Source organism: Panthera pardus, unplaced genomic scaffold (genome assembly GCF_024362965.1).
Source record: "Panthera pardus isolate Hobbes unplaced genomic scaffold, ASM2436296v1 HiC_scaffold_8, whole genome shotgun sequence".
NCBI lineage: Eukaryota > Metazoa > Chordata > Mammalia > Carnivora > Felidae > Panthera > Panthera pardus.
In genome coordinates, this window is record NW_026527013.1 from 68,535,884 (window position 1) to 68,550,627 (window position 14,744).

General features: G+C 37.4%; 1 long non-coding RNA gene across 2 annotated transcripts; it reads right to left on the reverse strand.

Annotated features, from left to right (window-relative positions):
- Positions 1 to 1,087: 1,087 nt before the first annotated feature.
- LOC109267976 (uncharacterized) lies at positions 1,088 to 13,969 on the reverse strand. 2 transcript variants are annotated; one of them, XR_008420426.1, is made up of 3 exons: positions 12,864 to 13,969; positions 3,777 to 4,163; positions 1,088 to 3,272 (listed from the first exon to the last, which is right to left on the reverse strand). It is a non-coding gene; the product is annotated as an uncharacterized LOC109267976 (long non-coding RNA). The 2 variants fall into 2 exon arrangements; XR_002080388.2 differs by having other exon boundaries at positions 1,088 to 1,404; positions 12,864 to 13,968.
- Between the last annotated feature and the right edge of the window lie 775 nt (positions 13,970 to 14,744).

Genomic DNA, 14,744 nt, shown 5'->3' on the forward strand with positions numbered 1-14,744 from the left:
TGGGGTAAAATCACCTCCTGATTTTATGCTGTAGCCACTACACTCCTGATTTCCTTCTCTAACCACACCTAAAAAACAAAGAAGATTTAATTTGTCTAGATGTTTTGATTCTGACAAATCTAAAATTATTAAAAAAAATAGATATGCCAGACTTTACATTTCATGCATGTTAGATACAATTCCAAAAATATTTTCAAATTAATATTATATAGTGTTGTTTACAGCAAAAATGCTCTATAAAATATAACAACGCATCAATATAACTGAGAAGAATTAAAACGTGAGAGGGTGATTAAAACGCATGCGCAAAGACTGATGGGTAGGAAAACAAGGACATTAGCATTTAGGGCCGTTCAGTATTTCAGCTGTCTGTTTTAACAATATGCAAATATATAGCAGTAATTTTACCATTTTTCTCAAAGGAAAACGGTCCTACTTTGTATTCTTAATAAACACAAACTCATTTTCTCTTACCCTTGAAACAAGAGTGTGCTAATCTCAGTCATCATCATTATCATCATAATAATCCTTTTACATTCGTGTGGAGTCTACAGGGTGCACTCGGTTGAGAGAAGGTGTGCTTGTAGAGAAGTGTGAAATTAGAGAGCATTAAAAACACATGACTAATACCCTTAAGCATTTCTTTCCTGGATTAGATAAAACAGAAGCAAACGTGTCAATATCATATAGCTGCTTTCTGCACAGTCTATAATGAAGTTTTCATACTCCTTCCTCCCCTACCTATTCCAGGGTCCCCCCCGTACTCAGTGAAACCAAACACGGATCAAAGTTCTAAGTTGCGGGACCTGCCATGAGTTACCGGAGAAATGACAAAAATCGCAAAACTGAGGTAACCTCAGAAAAGGTCTCTCTAGGATTGCTCATCCTAGAGTCCAGAAAATGAGGGTCACTTTTGTGTCATGAGCACTTCCTGGGACTCTGGTGTGCTGAGCCCATTACGCAGGCCATCTCATGTAACTCTGACTCCCACAGCAGCCATTAGAGACTGTTACTACTGTCATTTCCATTTTTTTATGAAACTAAAGTTTAGAGAAGTTAAGTACAATTGATCTGGTCATATAACTGGTAACTAGTAACTACCAAGGTCAAAAGGACACTTGTCTATCTGCCTCCAGAGTAAACACTCTAAATTTTTACACCAAAATGAAGAACATGATGAGCGATGAAATTACTTATCAATGTAAGCCATATCAGAAGCCAGCGCTATAATAGTTTTTATTACAAAGGATGTGGTTTATTGGCCGCAATGTAATAAACAGAATGTAATAAACTTTAAGTCCATCATCTGCTACAATGCTCATTAATTATTGTATTGGTTATGCATAAATATCTTCAATGAAGCAAATGAGAAACTCAGGAAAGCCAATTCTCCACAATATTTTCCTGAAAATGGAAACAGAAATAACTCTTAACTTATTCTATAAGGGAAACTGTACCCTGATACAAAAACAATGCAGAGATATTACAACAAAAGTATAGATCAATATTTCTTATGAACATAGCTTTAAAATTGCTCAAAAAATATTAGCAAATTGAAACTAACAACACATAAAAAGAATTATACAGCTCAACCAACTTGGATTTTTCCAGATATTCAAATCTGGTTCAAAATTTGAATATCAATTAATGTAATTCATCATATCAACAGACTAGAGAAAACCCATATGACCATATCAATAGATGGAGAAAAAATATTTGACAGGCGTTAACAGCCATTAATGATGAAAACTCTCAGTAAACTAGGAATGGACGGGACCTTCTTCAATTTGATAAAGAATATCTATACAAAAACTACATCTAACATCATACTTAATGCAGAGAAACTACATGCTTTTCTTACAAGTTCGGGAACCGCTCTGTGAAAGAAATTGCTAAGAGAATTAAAAGAACCCACGGACAGGGAGGAAATATTTCCAAGACACACATCTAAAAGATTTGTATCCAAAATAATCAAAAAACATTTACAGGTCAGCATCAGGGAAACAAAGCAAACATGAAAAACTGGGCAAAAGATATTAACATGTTCCAGGGGTGCCTAGGTGTCTCAGTCCGTTGAGTGTCCGACTTCAGCTCAGGTCTATGATCTGGTGTTCATGGGTTCAAACCCTACGCTGACAGCTCGGAGCCTGGAGCCTGCTTCAGATTCTGTGTCTCCCTCTCTTGCTGCCCCTCCCCTGCTCCCGCTTTGTTTCTCTCTGTCTCTCAAAAAATAAAATAAAACGTTAAAAAATTTTTTAAAAGATTTAACATATTCCTTACCAAATATAAGTGGATGGAAAATAAGCGTATGGAAAACTGTTCAACATCATCTGTCATTAGGATATTACAAACTAAACTAAAATATCACTACATGCCTATCGGAATGGCTAGAAGCCAAAATACTGACAACACCAAATTCCAGCAAGGAATGTGGAGCAGGAGAACTCTGATTCACTGGTGACAGAAATATGAAACGGTACAGATATTTTAGAAAGCACTTTGGCAGTTTCTTACAATTCTAAACTTAGTCTTATCATATGACCCCACACATCATTCCTAGGTATTTAGCCAAATGAATTAAAAATATACGTTTATATATTTTATATGTTTGTATATTGTGTATAAAACATGTCTATTAATATTTATAGCTGCTATATTCGCCGTTGCCAAAAAGTGGAAGCAGCTAAAATTCCCTTTGATGGGTAAATGAATAAACAAACTGGGTTGTATTCATACAATGGAATGTTATTCAGTGATAAAAAGAAATGAGCTGTCATGCCATGACAAAACATGGAAGGACCTTAAATGTGCATTGCTATGGGAAAGCAGCTAGTGTGAAAGGGTTGCATATGGTATGATTCTAATTATATGACATTCTAGAAAAGACTAACTGTGAAGACAGTAAAAAGCTATTGACAGGAGGGACAGTAGGAAGGATGAAGAGAAGAAACCTTGGGGATTTTTAGGGGAGGGAAACTGTTCTATATGATATTGTAATGGTGGATACATGACATTACACATTTCTAGACACCCACAGTGTAACACAAAGAATGAAACTTAATGAAATGGATTTTAGTTAAAAAATGGTGTATAGAGGGGCGGCTGGGTGGCTCAGCCGGTTAAGCATCTGCCTTCGGCTCAGGTCATGATCTCACAGTCCGTGAGTTCGAGCCTCACGTCAGGCTCTGCGCTGACAACTCAGAGCCTGGAGCCTGCTTCGGATTCTGTGACTTCCTCTCTCTCTGCCCCTCTCCCGCGGTCTCTCTCTCTCTCTCTCAAAAGTAAAACAAATTAAAAAATTAAAAAAAATAATGTATAGAAATATGTGAAGGGTATTAAGAGTACACTTTCCATGATGACCACTGAGTAATGTACAGAATTGTTGAATCACTATATTATACACCTGAAATTAACATAACACTGTATATTAATTATACTGGAATTTAAGGATAATAAAAATAAATTAATTAAAAGAAAAAAGAATAATGTATAAATATCAGTTCATCAGTTATAATAAATTAACCACACTAATGTGAGATATTAAGAATAGGGGAACTTTGTGGGGGTGAGAAGGGTCATACGGGAACTTCATGCTCAATTTTTCTACAAAATTAACACAGCTGCAAAAATTAAAAAAAATACTAAAAGTGAAGAACTCATATTATGACATGATTAGTTAATTTTCTGAAAGCCATGTAGCAAGTTGGGGGAACACTACAATGCTGTGTTGCCACCTGGTCTGTTAACCAAGGGCTAATAGCTAAGTACGAGCTTACTCAGGTTAAAGAGCTCCACGTTCCTCCACATTCTTGCTGCTTACTCTCACCAGTTCTTGGGGCCCATTCTTCTCTGGCTTTTCAGGGCAAAGCATCGCATGGTACTTCAATGATCCATATTCATATATCGGAAGACTAGATCCCTGCTTGGTACAAGCACATAACATCAATCCTTTCAATTCCAGAATCCTCTATTGCTTTCACTAATTTTCCTACTGTACTAGAACTACTTCTCAAGGATATACAGTTGTGAGAGGACTCAGCCACTTGTCAGTATAATCTATTTGCTTGTTCCAATTTCCATGTATTGCTGGATCTTATATGCTTGTTTCCATGCTTGGGTCCACTGTCTGGAATTCCAAAGTATCCTGAAAATGTATAATTACCCTGAAAAAAATAGATTTATATTTATTTACATATAAATAAAATATATTTATATACAGTATATATAAATTTATATATAGTATTTATAAAGTATCCTGAAAATGTATGACTATCCTGAAAAAAATATATACATAATATAATATATATAATAGAATAATATATAATATATAAAAATAGATTTATATTTATTTACATATAAATTTAATATATATTTATATGTAAATAAATATATTAATATATATTTATATGTAAATAAATATATTTAGATATATGATTTATATATAATTTTATATATAATATATTTATATATAAATTTAATATATATTTATATATAAATATTTATTTTATATTTTAAAAATTAATAATAAATATTAAATAAATTTATTTATATATAAATATATATAAATATATAAATATATATTTAACTTATATATAAACTATATAATTTATATTTAATTTATATATATTATATGTATCTATATATACATATAATATATATATTATACATATATTTATAATATATATATAATATATATATAATACATAAAGACTAGGAGCTGGTATAAGCTGGGGACAGCAGAAGGACTCCAGGACACCCAGTGCAAGTCCCACTGGGGATGTCAGCATGGAGGATACAACAAGTCCCACAAACCCTGCCCCCGCAAACAGTGCCCTCTGTCCTCTCTGACATCTTGGCCTTCTAGTTTGCAACTGGTCTGGCCTGTTGGTTCCCTGAGCTCAAAAAATAAGAAGGGTTCCAAGAGAATTGCCTAACACATGATCATTTTATTCATTTCCCTAGTTATTGAGTTCCTTATAGCGTCTGGGGTTCTAGAGGGGTCACCTCTTGCAACAGCCATCCTAACACCTAGTGTTAGAGCTTCTAGGTCCAGCCTTCCCTTACCTCTGTGCACCAGGCTGCCTGCCATTTGCACAGTGCTATTTATCTGGGTCTGGATCTGGGCTCCAAAGTGGGCTATACTGTTTATAAATATTTGGGTCCTCATTATAAGCCAGTTGCTTTTTATAATTCAGCCCTGCTCCCTTACATGACCTCTGAACTGGCTTCTCTTGGGGATTGGGGCCTTGGGGCTGGATTTGTCCATAGATGAGCACGAGCCTCAGTGTAAGCTGCCACTTGGGAAAGAGCTGGAAGCAGGAGTCAAGTCCCCAAGTTCCTCAGATCCCACACATCCTGCTCATTGGCTACATGGTTCTGGTCCCAGGATCCCAGGAGATGGCTCTTCCTGGGAATTCTCAATCCATGGAAGTCGGTGGACACTGGTGGAGGAAGCTTGGGCCTGGACTGGGAATGAAGCACCCTCTCCTGACCCTCAGGTCCAGAGCTCACCCTGGGCTCGAGGGGCCTTCTCAGCACTGTTGGCTTGCTGAAAGGAGATAAGGACACTAAGGACCTCGTAGTGCTGCTTTCCCCAAAAATTGTGTGGCTTTTATAACTTTCTAAATAAAAGTACAGAGAATAAAACTAGAGTTCGATTTTTGGTATGTGTTCAATTTTTTATTTTAATAAAAGTAGGCTATGCACAACGCATGCAGTGCTCGCGTCTGAACTAATAGAAGAGGCAATTGCCAATGGCTACAGTGATTTGAGGTTCAGTCTTTACATTCAGCAAGGTTTTTTTTAATTTATTTTTTTAATGTTTATTTATTTTTGAGAGAGAAAGAGACAGAGTGTGAGTGGGGGAGGGGCAGAGAGAGAAGGAGACACAGAAACTGAAGCAGGCTCCAGGCTCCGAGCTGTCAGCACAGAGCCCGATGCAGGGCTCAAACCCACTAACTGCCAAATCATTACCTGAGCCGATGTTGGTTGTTCAACAAACTGAGCCACACTACCCAGGCTCCCACACATTCAGCAAGTTTAAATCCATTCTTATGTGTTTTTTGACACCTTATTTGTGAACAGAAAATACTACTTGCTGATAAATTGTTAAGATCCACTCAATTTAATTAATATTTGAGAGGCACTAAAACTCCCATCTCTCTCTTTCTATACACACACACACACACACACACGTGCACACAAACACACATACACACACATGAAGATAGAAAATGATAGGTATTAGATGAGAGGCTGATAGAAACACATTATTGCTATGTTGCCACTCTTGATATGGCTTTCCTATTTTTATAGATTTAGCATATTGTTAGTTTCAGGTAGCTCCAAGGAGTAGGAAAAAAAATTGGGGTGGAGAAGGTAAGAGCAAGTAGAACTTCCCCTCCACTCCCCAGAACACCTCCAAAGGTCATGCAATGTACAAGTGACACAACATGGACATTCACAGGGAAACTTAATAGTTGAATCATGTGTGTTGAATCATGATATTGGGGAAACTTACAGGACACAGAGTTGGATAAGAGAAGATTTTAGGAGGTTAAGGACCTGTGACACCATGTTGGAAACACTTACACTGAAGATTAGAGAAGAGGAACGTGGCACTCTTTGAAACACAAGGTTTCACTGGGGAAAGAGAACTTGGAATGATCCCTAAATATGATAAAGAAGTAAGTTTTAACAATGTGGACTACCAAAATGTAAGAACTTTGATGTAAATCCAATAGACAATTGAAGTTTTAATTTAGAAAAACAGCTGTTTATAAAAAGTAAATCTTCATCAGATTTGCACAATAATGACTGAATATTGTCAACTGTCCTTAACATCATCAGTCCATAAATTAGGAGGACGCTGGAAAATGTTCAAACGGAATTTGTTGTGGAAAACAGTGTTTGAATTTAGGGAAAAGGAAATTATCAGATGGTGAGGATTTGGACTTCCCCTGTGTTTTTGTTTTCACTCCTAATCTTTCCTGATATTTTCAGAGAATAAAATTATAGAAGTTGAAATTCAAATACATAACCAAAAACAAAAATTTTAAAGGAAGATATTTAATATGCATTGATGCATTATTACTTTTCAATTACTTTTGTGTCATACAAATTCCAAGGTACAAGTATGTGAAAATTGAGTAGATGAATAAAATCTATCCATACTGTTAGCATGAGAAAACTCACATAGGATGTAATAATATGCGATGATAATTTTACTGAACAAATCTGAATGTTAAGAAATATTAACATCTGCAGTTATATTGATGGATGTATCCTGGAGGTGATATTATATTCTCTGACTGCTGTTCACATGGTTTCATAAACACATATATCCCTGAAAACTTGGAAATAAGAAAAAATAAGATTTCCTTCTGATAATTGAACGACAGAACATGCAAATAATTGAATCATAAATATTTACATTTAGCTTACGAAGACAGAGTAGTTTAGAGGCCAGAGCAAAACCAGTGTATAATCTAACTGACAAGGTAGAGGATTAATATGCCAGTCAGAGGCGAGAATATTGTCAGCTTGGAAAACAAAGAACAATTGAAATAGACGCAACTCAGAAAAACACCTTCTTGGGAAGATGTTGCTCTTGAAAATCAGACACCAATATTCCCTCTCCTTCAATATCCATGTTGAGTATACCATGATATCTGATTTTGTTAATACGATGTTATACATCTTTAAATCATGTAAAAATAGTCTTTTTAGCAAGCTCAGGACTGATTGTCTCTCTGCGTACTGTATTTCCAAGGAGAGGATATATTCGCCAGGTCACTATAAAGATGGGTACCTGCCAATCTTTTCAACTTTTAATTGAAAAGCTCATCGATTGACAGAAGTTTATATCGTTTTATTTAATGGAATTTCAACATCATGAATCACGGATTCACTGGAATGCAGTGAATTCACTTACTATATTTTAGAAGACCACAAGACAAGTAGCCCAGATAATATTACTCCTGGTAACTCACTTAAAACATTCTGTTTCTAAATTTCTACAAAACCCATTGCGTATATCTGATGCACAGTTTGGATTGGCAGGCCATGGTACACAATAGAATGGAGAATAGTTCCAAAGCAATTGAATCCAAATCCATGTAATTTCACAAGGAAAGGGCATTAATCAACTGAATTGACTATAGAATATATTTCGTCAAGTTCTAATAAAATCACTACAATATCAGATGCAACATGAAACACACAGTCCATCATCCATTCAAGTTCACTAATATAAAATCCCACATAGAGCTGTAGATATGATCAATAATGCCTGCAGAGCCTGGGATGGAGAATATTAAATCTAATGTTATTCTCTAGATTACATGTCTTGATGACACACTTGGGAAATGTGTTTTATTTAATATTAATAATTCCCTCAAATATTTGCTCTTTCAGGGACATATTACTTTTGCAGTTTTATCAGACTATTCAGGGAGAAAAATATATTAAGATTAAAGATATGCTGGAAGTAATAACATTTTCATAAATCTGATTTATAAATCTCATAAAACTTGGAAATACACCCTTAGTTTTTGCCATATCATTTATAGATAGCGATGTTATTTTGAATGAAAATTGTATAGTCTCATTCATCCCTAATGTTGTTGTTGTTGTTGTTGTTGTTTTTAATCAACCATTTTGAGTAGTAAAATTTTATGTTTCTAGATGGCTCCATTAGTATCTAATGTACCTCTGAAAATCTATTTCAAATATTAGGGTTTGGCATTTTCTGAAATTTACTTGTGCCTTTTAAACGTTGAAACTTAAAACTATACATGTTTCTGTAGAACGGCACCAAATCCGAGAGAAGAAAATGGTGAGCAGTAGAGTTGAAGATTTTGTCATTGTTCAGAAACCAGTCTTGATGTTTCTTACTGCTCAAGGCCCTTTGCTGGATACGTGAGACATCCCACACAAGCGTTCTGAACCTGAGCTATCGCCTTATGTGGACCACTTGGTATGAACACAGTCTGTACCCACCAGTGTGCTGTAAATCCCATTGGCCAATGACCTCATGGAGGTGCTGATTTTGTGCTTTTCATAAACTAACCTTCATTAGGAATGATATGCTTGGGGCGCCTGGGTGGCTCAGTCGGTTGAGCGTCCCGGTCGGCTCAGGTCATGATCTCGCGGTCGGTGAGTTCGAGCCCCGCGTCGGGCTCTGTGCTGACAGCTCAGAGCCTGGAGCCTGTTTCAGATTCTGTGTCTCCCTCTCTCCGACCCTCCCCCATTCATGCTCTGTCTCTCCCTGTCTCAAAAATAAATAAAACGTTAAAAAAAATTAAAAAAAGAAAGAATGATACGCTTGCCATGTATTGTTATAGGGCCCAGGGATGCAAAGTGACTAAGAGAGACTAATTCTCTTCTCTCAGAGAACGGAGAGTTTGGTGGCACAGATTGTCATGCCTTAACACAAAAACAAAAACAAGGACAAAAGCAGAGCTTGTCAACAATAAAGGCAAACATACTAAGAATAAAATCAGGGCAAAATTCTATTTTCTTCCTAGGCATAAACAAGCAGAAACAATAAACATACAAAAAGGCCCCCGTGAACTGGTAAAAAGGGAATATTCTGAGACTAAAATATCATCCACGGGATCAAAAATACCATGTCCAACTTAAAACATAGAAATAAGGTAAAAAAAAAAAAGCAGATAAACTTCTATATAAAGGAAATCTGTGAAATAAAAAGTATCCTCTCTGTAATAAATAAAATTCAAACTGTGCAAGAAGAACATAAAGTTTTGAAGATAAGTAATGAATCTCTTCCTCATGTAAGAAAGAAATTATCGGAGTAAAGAATGGATTATTAGAAAGAGTAGAAGTAGCAAGATAAATATGAGAAATAGGTATTCTTCTCTGAAGGCTCTAAATTTTCAAATTAACTCACCTAATAGCTCCACCAGTAGTAAGTAAAACCCAAACCTACGAAATTGCAAACTTACCCCAAAGAGAGGTTTCAGACGTACTCAGGCATAAATCAACAAATACAGTTTGAAATCAGAAGAGTTACAGATTTTTATTTTAAAACCCTAGATGATTAAATATAATGAAACATATACAGTTTTGTGTAGAGCATGTTATTACTAAATAATTCTATATACTCTAGGAATGAGAAAAGTAAGAGAAAAAAACTACATATCTAATGCTCTTAGAAAAGAAGTCGGCTCACATACCCACATATTTCTGTATCTGAACTAGCTGCCTGATGAGCCAACTGGAACTCACAACTAGAGATGTAATCAGTCAGGAAACACATCAGGAAACAGAATGTGGTTCAATCCAAGCAAATATGTAACACACTTTCATAACAGTGTAAAAGTCACAAATAACCTAATATTCATAAACTAATATGTGACCGTAACATTGCAATATAGATTTAAAAGCTAAATTATACTTTTTAAGTGAATATCATGGAAGAAAGGAAGGAGAAGGCAAAAGCAAATTAAAATTTTATTTTGTGCGTGTGAAGTTCACAGATACTACACGCTAGTAACTAGAGAGAAATAGTTGGACGTATGACATAAAGAGCAGGTGGAATAAAGCCACAACATAGTGGATTCAAATCATAGGAAAAGAGAATGAAGGACAAGTGGAAGTTCTCGTCTAGGAGATGTCTGACAGGCCTGTAGCTTAAATGCAGAAGACACCACAGGAAAAGGATACCAGCACCGTTTTCCTCATGTGGCCATCTGTGGGCTACACCTGCATATAAGTACATGCTGTGTGTAGATTAGTCTGCTATTTAAGAAGTCATTATAAGGCCACCTGGGTGGCTCAGTCGGCGAAGCATCCGACTTTGGCTCGGGTCATGATCTCACGGTCCGTGAGTTCGAGCCCCGCGTCAGGCTCTGTGCTGACAGCTCAGAGCCTGGAGCCTGCTTCAGATTCTGCGTCTCCCCCATTCTCAGCCCCTCCCCTACTCGTGCTCTGTCTCTCTCTGTCTCTCAAAAATAAATACATGTAAAAAAAAATTAAAAAAAAGAAGTCATTATATACACTTGGACCATGCAAGAACATGGCAAAAAGTAATAATAAGAGGTAAAGTTCTTAGATCTGCAATATTTGCATTCAGGATGGCATAAATAAGATGACTGAGAGAGTCAGCAGAAGTTTCTTTTTTTTTTAATGTTTATTCATTTTTGAGAGAGAGAGAGAGAGAGAGAGGGAAAGAGAGAAAGAGGGTGTGAGAAGGGGAAGGGCAGAGAGAGAGGGACACAATCCCAAGCAGGCTCAAGGCCCTGCACTGTCAGCACAGAGTCCAACATGGGACTCAAACTCACGAAATGTGAGATCATGACCTGAACCGAAGTCAGACGCTTAATTCACTGAGTCACCCAGGTGCCCCGATATTTATTTATTTTTGAGAAAGAGACAAAGTGTAGGCAGGAGAAGGGTAAAGAGAGAGGGAGACGCAGAATCCGAAGCAGGTTCCAGGCTCTGAGCTGTCAGCACAGAGCGCGATGCGGGGCTCGAACCCACGAACCATGAGACTGTGACCTGAGGCAAAGTCAGATGCTTCACCCACTGAGCCACCCAGGAACCCCAGCAGAAGCTTTCTCAAGCATGGTATGCACCTCTGGAACTTAGGGCCACCTCTGAACCATGTGTCCCCTAGCTGTCCTCTAAATTAATACCTCTGCACCTATGATCTGATTAATCCTAAAGTTAGCAAATGGCTCAATGTTCAATCACGAGATGTGTATGTGAGTCTGACCTTCAGGGTATAATTAAGGCCTGTTCTGCATCCAACTATCCAAAAATAAATAAATAAATAAATAAATAAATAAATAAAGGAAGGAAGAGAAAAGAAAAAGCAAATGCAATGAAATGCAGAACGATTTAAAAGCCACACATGGATATCCTAATATATAAATTTTGCTATTAACAGAAAGCAGAACTTCTCCTACTCAAAAGCATGGTGTCAGTTGTCGTCCACAAATAATGTAAGAGCATATAAAGGTGTCTAATATAAAATTAAGGAAGAAAACACTCATACATAATTGAGTGAAAAAATGTATTATAAGACTTCTGAACATTCTGGTGCTGGGATTATAAAAAATTATATATTATTTTCTAACATGAAAGATTTTATGTATATATATTATATATGTGAAGATTACAGCTATATGTATGATTATATATATATATGTATTACATATATTATATATATAACTCTTTGTTAAAAAAATATCCTTGTTGAGACTAGTAAGCTCTAATATGGCAACCATCCCCAGTGAGATTCACTGACTTGTTCAAACTAGAATCTCCTTATGACCTTTTCTGGTGAGTCCTATTCAGTCTAGACAGCCCCCAATCCATTCTAGACAACTCCAATTCCATTCTGCAGGTCGTCAGATGGCTGTAGCAAACGAAAGACAATTACTATATACCCACGGATCTTCAGGTATCAATCTTGAGAAGAATGATGTTTTAGGAGACATGTCACAAGAAATATATGCAAGGTGGTATTTTTTTTTTCACTGTAACTTCATACAACCCTTGAAAATCTATCAGTGAAAGCAGGACAGTGCGTAAGGCTTAGTACCTTAAGATAGGAGCTCTTTTCACTAGAACTTCTCATGTTTCAAATTAAGCACTACAGACCAGCTAGAATGTATATTATTCTCGCTGCTCTGGCTTCGTCAAGTGGCCATGGCTAGAGTCTGCTCCTCCCTTCATCCAGCCCCCGGCCGGCATACAAAGGAGTATGCTCAGATTTCACAAAAACCGTGTGGATCTGTCAGGCCATTGACGTCACAGTTGTCTCCACTAACATCCCTCCACGTTAGCTGAGTGAGGAGAAATCATCAGAGCTCAATTAAGATTTTCTAGGTATTTACCTGGTGCAGGCTGGGCTGATTTTTTTGAATGGTAGCAATCTCCAGAAAAAGTTGCATTCAGTTTCCCATCACTCTTTGATTTCATCTTGCTGTATAATGTTTGACTGTTCTCCTCACCAGAAGATACAGCCACACCTTTTCTCTCCCAGGCCCAGCAGCAAGAGGTAAGACGGAGTTAAGGAAAGAGTTCACACCCAGCCAAAAGCAGTAGGTGGGGGTGGGATTTGGGTAGTGGATATCTTAATCTGACCAAGGTTTAAATAAGGTCCAATAAACCCTGTGATTTCAGACAAGTTACTGAAACATTTTGGGGTCAATCTCCTTATCAATGAAATGCAATAGAAGTATAGCAGCCTCAGTTAATGACCTGTCCATATTCCCTTGAATGACCCGAAGAGTCATCTCAGAAGTTGATGTATATGCCTCTGTGTTTCTCAAAGAACTTTCTCTGACTTGCAAAGCTGCTCAGCCTTTCTGCAGGGCAGGCTGAAAGTGGCCCAAAAGTTCATGCACCAGGAACAGATCTCAAACAATGAGAGATAGTTATTGGTAAGTGAATAACTTCACTTACTGTTGAGGCTCCTCAAGTGGCCTCTCAGTAGGGTTCAACACCAAGTGCCCATGGAGATAACGCTCCGTGCTGCATGACCGACCCACGTTCCAACCATCCTTGTCTTTCTCCTCTGTTTCCTGAGTGCTTCCTGGGATCACCTGTTGTATCAACTACTACAGCTAAGTCTTTTCCCAGGGCTTGCACGGGGAAGGGGGGGGATCAAAACTAATATACCAGAGAGTAAACCTAGTGTTCCCGAGGACCCAACAGATGGCGCTCATATAAACTGTGCAGCTCAGAGCTTGATTCAGAATAGGATTTTAATGAACACTGCTTTCCTTCATCCTTACCTACAACTTTACCCACACTGTACGTTGGATACCCTTGTTTTCCTGCCAGAGTTTAAAACCAAATGAAAACAAACAAAGCAAAAACAAAAACAAATGAGTCAAGAAGATGGCGACTAAAAAGTGAGCTCGATTACTGTTAGAGTTGCTGTAATCGTGGTTTAGGTCTGTAGCCACAGATAAATCTCAAAATGGAAACCTAGAATTAGGCCCACTTACCCATCTTATTATAGAGAGAGCTGAAAATGGAAGGCCTTCAATCCAAGGCTCAAGTTTGGTGAATCCAAATGTCGACTATTGCGGGAGAACTAGAGGGGCAAGGGTATGTCTTCCCAATTCTTCCTCAACAAAAGCTTCCTGCCTCCTGCAGTGGGGGAAAAGGATGAAAGAATGAGAGAGATGTATTAGAGTTGTCTGCATAAACGTATCTAAAAGGGAGAGAGAGAGAAAGGGAGAGAGAGAGAGAGAGAAGGAGGGAGGGACTTATGAGAAATGGGTTCCATTCATGTGATTATGTAGGCTAAGAAGTCCCACAGAGTGTTTTTGGCAAGCTCGTGGCCCAGGAAAGCTGGTGGTATAATTTAGTCTGATCCCAAAGACCTGAGGAGCAGGAAAGCTGATGTGTAAATCCCAAACTGAGGACAGAAAAGATAGGGTGAGATGCTTCAGCTCAAACAGTATGAGACAGGAATAAAAGGGGTACATTCTACCTTCCTCTGCTTTTTGTGCTATTTAGGCCCTTGGATTGGAAGACAGCCACCCACACTAGGGGAGAAATCAACCAATTCAAATATAATCTTATCCAGAAATGCTCTCTCAGACACACCCAGAAATAATGTTTAGTCTGAGCACTCCAAGGCTTGTCAAGTTGACACATAAAATTTACCCGCACAAGGGAGAAAAGAGATTAAAACGTAACTCTAAAGAATCTCAAAACCTGAAATCCAAATACCGTTTTGTTCAGGTCTATTTTGCAACGCT